This window comes from Lepus europaeus, chromosome 12 (genome assembly GCF_033115175.1).
Source record: "Lepus europaeus isolate LE1 chromosome 12, mLepTim1.pri, whole genome shotgun sequence".
NCBI classification, from domain to species: domain Eukaryota; kingdom Metazoa; phylum Chordata; class Mammalia; order Lagomorpha; family Leporidae; genus Lepus; species Lepus europaeus.
In genome coordinates this window covers 88,655,024-88,661,004 of record NC_084838.1, presented here as the reverse complement: position 1 = coordinate 88,661,004, position 5,981 = coordinate 88,655,024, and the positions used below count along the sequence as shown (strand labels likewise).

General features: G+C 45.4%; 1 pseudogene; it reads left to right on the top strand.

Moving 5' to 3' along the window:
• Nucleotides 1–2,312: 2,312 nt before the first annotated feature.
• On the top strand, nucleotides 2,313–5,603 carry LOC133771051 (protein max-like; annotated as a pseudogene).
• Nucleotides 5,604–5,981: the final 378 nt, after the last annotated feature.

Sequence of the window (5,981 nt, the reverse complement as noted above, 5' to 3'; positions counted from 1 at the left end):
TGGAAGCATTTGTACAAGACCTTTTAAAAGCAGCCTTTGAAAAGTAAGAGGTTAATGTAAAGAGATAGATGGACCTCAACTAACAAATTTGCTGAGCCTGATAAAATAGGCAACAGTGTGCTTTTAAAATAGGTGAGAAGTAAAATTATACTAAATTCTAAAAGTTCAATTGCACTAAAAGTTCAATTATACTAAAAGCTATTACTTCATTCAACAAACATTTACTATATGCAAATTACTCATGTACTATGTGAAAATCTTAATAATTACTATGATTAACACTTATTGAGCACTTACTGTATCTTAGATACTTTCCTAAGTACTTGGCATTTTTCATTCAAAGTATCAGAGGAAATGGTTTCTGTTCTGAAGGAGCTACATCAAGAGCTAGAATTAGGGTGAGGTAAGGAAGTGACTAGCCTTGGACTGAAAATTTAAAATGTTGCCAAAAAACTAAGAGATTAAGATAAATAATTTTTTTACTACAATATTTAAAATTATCAGAATGAATGTGAAAATATATGATGATGGGAAGCAACAGGAAGTCTCACTCATAACTGGTGGGAGTGCAAAATGAGACACCCACTTTGGAAGACAAGTTGGGCAGTTTGTCATAAAGTTGAACACACTTGTAACATAAGATCCAGCAACCAATCTTGGTGTTTTCCCAAATGAATGGAAAACTTACGTCAGCACGAAAATCTGCACATGGTATTCATAGCAACTTGATTTATAATTGCCAAACTTGGAAGCAGCCAAGAGGCACTATAGTAGGGATCTGGGTTAAGTGGTGAAGGTTATGTGTCAGCTTCACTGGGCCACAGGGGTCTAGAAAAGTCGTGTGCTGAGGGTGTTTCAGAGGGTTTTCTGGATAAGAGAACATTTGATTCGGTAAACTGAGCAAAGCAGAATGCTCCCCCTGCTGTGGAGACCTCATCGATCATCTTGAAGGCCTAGTGGAGCAGAAAGACGAAGAGAATTTACTTTTTGTCTGCCTTTGAGTGTGGACATTGGTCTTCTCTTTTCTTTGTATTTGATTCCAGACTGAACCTTACACCAGGGGCTTTCCTTGTTCTCAGAACTTTGGAATTGACCTGGAACTAGGCCATCAGCTCCCCTGACCTGGGTCTCAGCTTGCCAAACACAGATCTTCAGACATCTCAGCCTATGTAGGTTCATGAAAGACTCTGCTATCCTCTCTCTATACATGCATTTATATGAGTACACACACACACATTGCATGAGGGGACTTGAAAAATTTCTGGGAGAATTAACTTACAGATAAAGTTAATTTTGGTGTAAAATTTTTTGAAATCCATGCAGAGTTTTTATAATGCATATTTTCTTTTTCTTTTTTTAATTTTTTTTTGGACAGGCAGAGTTAGACAGTGAGAGAGAGACAGAGAGAAAGGTCTTCCTTTCATTGTTTCACCTCCCAAATGGCTGCCACGGCCCGCGCTGTGCCGATCCGAAGCCAGAGGCCAGGTGCTTCCTCCTGATCTCCCATGTGGGTACAGGGCCCAAGCACTTGGGCCATCCTCCACTGCCTTCCCAGGCCACAGCAGAGAGCTGAACTGGAAGAGGAGCAACCAGGACAGAATCTAGCGCCCCAACCGGGACTAGAACCCGGAGTGCCAGCACCGCAGGTGGAAAATTAGCCAAGTGAGCTGCGGCGCCGGCCTATAATGTGTATTTTCTATAAACCTTTGGGAGATAATTCATACCATTGGATTTCAAAATATATGCACCAAAACCAAGTAATTTTAAAGAACTTTTTAATGTGTTTTCATTTTATTTTAAAAGCAGAGAGGCAAAGACAGAGGAGATAGATCTTCTATCCTCTGTCCCATTTCCCAAATTTATACTAGAGCCAGGACAGGGCCAGGCTGAAGCCAGGAGCTAGGAATTCCATTCAGGTCTTCCATATGGATGGCAGGGACCTAAGCACCTGGGGCCATTATCTGCTGCCTTCCCAGGGTATGCATTAGCAGGAAGCTGAATTGAAAGAGGGGCAACCAGGATTCAAATTGGCAATCTGATATAGGATACTATAGTCCCAGCAGCAGCTTAACTGCTGAGCTGTGGTCCTCAATATGGACATCTTAGGTACTATGTGAAATGCCCAGCACTCTATGAACTTTTTGAAATACCTTCGTTTGTGTGTGTGTATCCTTTTGGATAAGGATGATTATACAGTGGAATAACCGGTGTATTCAGACTAATGAATACTACTCAGCACTGAAAAGATATGAGCTATCAAGCCATGAAAAATACATATTTTTGAGTGAAAGAAGCCAATCTGAAAAGACTACATGTATTTGACTCCAGCTATTCCGGAAAGGATCAGCTGTTATCGGGAGTTGGTAGGGAAGGTGCTCTCTGTCTCCCTCTTCCTCCACCTCTTGCATCTTAAAAAAAAAAAAAAAAAAAAAAAAAAAAGAGGAGCAGTTCATCTGCCCCTTGAATATAGGCTGGCTGTGACTTGCTTTGTCAGTAGTGATGCTAAGCCAGTTCCTCTACAGGCCATATAGTTTCCAGCCTCCTATCCTCAGAAGCTCCAGACCTTCATGCTGTGAGAAAGCTTAGATGCTGCTCATGTGGAGCACAATGGAGATGTTTGCACTGGTAGCCAGCACCAACGAACAAACATGATGAAGTCCAATTCAAGTACTTGAGCCATCACCTGCTGCCTCCCAGGTGCATGCAGGAAGCTGGATCAGAAGCAGAGGAGCTAGGACTCAAACTGGCACTTTGGTGTGTGATATGGTCATCCCAAGCAGTGGCTTAACTCACTACACCACATCACCCACCCCTACTCATTAGACTTCTAATCTCCCAGTGTCATGGAAACTTCTAATCCCCAGTGTACACAACTAAAGCCATTGGTCCAGTTCTTTTAAAATTCTTTATTTTAATTTTACTTGAAAGGCAAGGGACAGGTGAAGAGAGCTCTTCTACAAGTTAGTTTGCTCTCCTTATGCCCCCAATAGCCAGGGCTGGGCCAGACTCAAGTCAGGAGCCCAGAAGTCAATATGAGACTCTGATGTGGATGGCAGGAACCCAAGTACTTGAGCAATCATCTGCTGCCTCTCCAGGTGTGCATTAGCAGGAAACTGGATCAGACACAGAGTAGGCACTCTGGTAATGGAATACAGAATCCAAAGCAGTGACTTAATCATTGTGCCAAATATCCACCCAATTGGCTAATTCTATTTTTTTAAAATTTATTTGACAGAGTATAGACAGAGAGAGACAGAGAGAAAGGTCTTCCTTCCGTTGGTTCACTCCCCAAATGGCCACTGCGGCCGGCGCTGCACTGATCCAAAGCCAGGAGCCAGGTGCTTCCTCCTGGTCTCCCATGCGGGTGCAGGGCCCAAGCACTTGGGTCATCCTCCACTGCCTTCCCGGGCCACAGCAGAGAGCTGGACTAGAAGACGAGCAGCTGGGACTAGAAGCAGTGCCCACATGAGATGCCGGTGCCGCAGGAGGAGGATTAACCAAGTGAGCCATGGCGCTGGCCCCCCAATTGGCTAATTATTTATGCTCTTCTTGTTCAGTTTCTCAGCAGCTTTTTATAACAGTGATAACTCTGCTTAAAAGCATTCTCTTTCCTTGGATTTGATAGCAAACCCTCCCAGTTTGTTTCTTGCCTCTCTGATTCTGGCATCTCACTGACTTGCTCCTATCACTTTACTACTCTCCAGCTACACATGCTTACTTCTGTTACTTCTGTTTCTGAAACATGCCAAGCTTGTTCCTGTTACTCAGTGCCTTTGCACAAGCCGTCCTGGCTGCCTGGTTGCCGTGTGGAGATTGATCCTCATCCTTCAGCTCAAATATCATGGCCTTACAATCTAAAATCACATCTACGACGCCCCCTTCCCTTCTGGTTTTACTTTCTTCATGCATATTTTTGTATCTTAAATCCTTATTTGTGAACTTGTTTACTGTTTGTTTTTATTCCCCAAGAATGTAAAAAAATACAATACCTGTGTTAACCCAAAGATACAGATTAGGATAACTGGCCTCCATGGACCTTCCTGCTACTCATGCCCTTGTGCAGTCCTTTCCCACACTGAATCTAAGCTAACCTGTGTGACCAATAGAATACTAAGAGACTGACACATCAGATTTTCTGCTGTGGTCTCTTGGATAGCTTCCTTTAGGGGAAACCAGTTTCCATGTTGTTAGTTCTCTTAAGCAATTGGTGGAGAGGAACCAAGGCCTTTACTAACAGCTGATGCCAAATATCTGGTCATATGAGTGAGCTGTGTTAGAAGCCCTTCAGGCCCAGTCCAGCCCTTGGTTGATTTCACCCTGGCAATATCTGGCTGCAGCCTCATCAGAGGTCCCAAGCTGAGCCAGAACTGCTAGCCATACCAGATTCCTGATCTGCAGAAACCATGAGAAGCAGTAAATGACTGTTGTTGCTTTGAGTCATTAAGTTTTTTGATAGTTTGTTGTGCAGCACTAGATAATTAATGCAAATATTTATCTGATTTATTTGAAAAAGATACTCACACCAGACATGAATTTCTGCATTGCACTTAACCATACATGGCTTCAACATGACTCTACATAATTCCCACCAGCCTATCAAAAAGTATTGAGGGGGTCAGCATTGTTGGGGGATCAGCATTGTGGCACAGCGGGTTAATCTGCCACCTTCAGTGCCAGCCAGAATATCATATGGGTGCCAGTTCAAGTCCCAGCTGCTCTACTTCTGATTCTGCTAATGTGCTTGGAAAAGTGGAAGATGGCCCCAGTTCTTGAGTCTCTGTACCCATGCGGAGGACCTGAATGGAGGTTCCGGCTCTCGGCTTTGGCCTAGTCCAGCCTTGGCTGTTTCGGTCATTTGGGCAGTGAACCAGAAGTGGAAGATCTGTCTTTCTCTGTCTTTTCCTCTCTCTGTAACTCTGCCTTTAAAATAAATAAATCTTTTTTAAAAAGTATTTGGAGTGTGTGTGGGGGCGCTTGGCTTGTTGTCGTTGGTGACTTCCCCCACCCCTCCAGCCTTACCCCTTCCCGCGGCTGCTGCAGTGGCCACTCCCTGGGCTGTAGGAAATGAGCGAGAACACAGAGTGAGGAAGAGCAACCCAGGTTTCAATCTGGGGGTGGCAGACGGGCTTATGGTAATGCACTGGAACGAAAACATAGGGGCCACATCAAAGACAGCTTTCACGGTTTGCAGGACGCGGTCCCCTCACTCCAAGGAGAGAAGGCAAGCCGGGCCCAAATCCTAGACAAAGCCACAGAGTATATCCAGTATACGCGGAAACACACGCACACACACACACACACATACACAGGGCCCAAACCCTAGACAAAGCCATAGAGTATATCCAGTATATGCGGAAAAAAAACCTACACACCTGCAAGACATGGACGACTTCAAGCGGCAGCATGCGCCTCTGAGCAGCAAGTCCGTGCACTGGAGAAGGCGAGGCGAGGTCGAGTGGCCAACGACGGACGCGCGGGCCCCCCTCAGACAGCGCCAGGGACAGCGCCCTCTCTGCCATCGGCGGTGGCTCAGACTCCAGCCCAGAGTCGGAACCGGAAGAGCCCCCCCAAACAGGAAGAAGCTCCGAGTGGAGGCCGGCTAAGCAGCCCCGGGCAGGCCAGCAATAAAAACGGTCAGTCCCCTCCTCGTCTCGGCCTCCTTCCGTTCGTCGTTCGAACCCTCAGAACCATATAAGAGATTCTACTTTTCTGTTTTTTTTTTTTTTTAATTTTTATTTTTGCATAGAAGCAGCTCGCGTTCTCCTTCCTCGTTTCCACTATTTTTTAAAAGATGTATTCCCTTCAGGGATTCCGTGTCTCCACCAGGAGTTTTTAAACCAAAGCAGCCCGACTCGGCGGCTTTTCTGTGGAGAACTCTGGCCAGCGGGACCCCGAGCCCACGGCGGCCCACCGCCTCGCCGGCCCGGCCGGCCTCTCCTGGTCTCCTGGACTTTCTGAATCTGTGAACCGCTCTACATCGA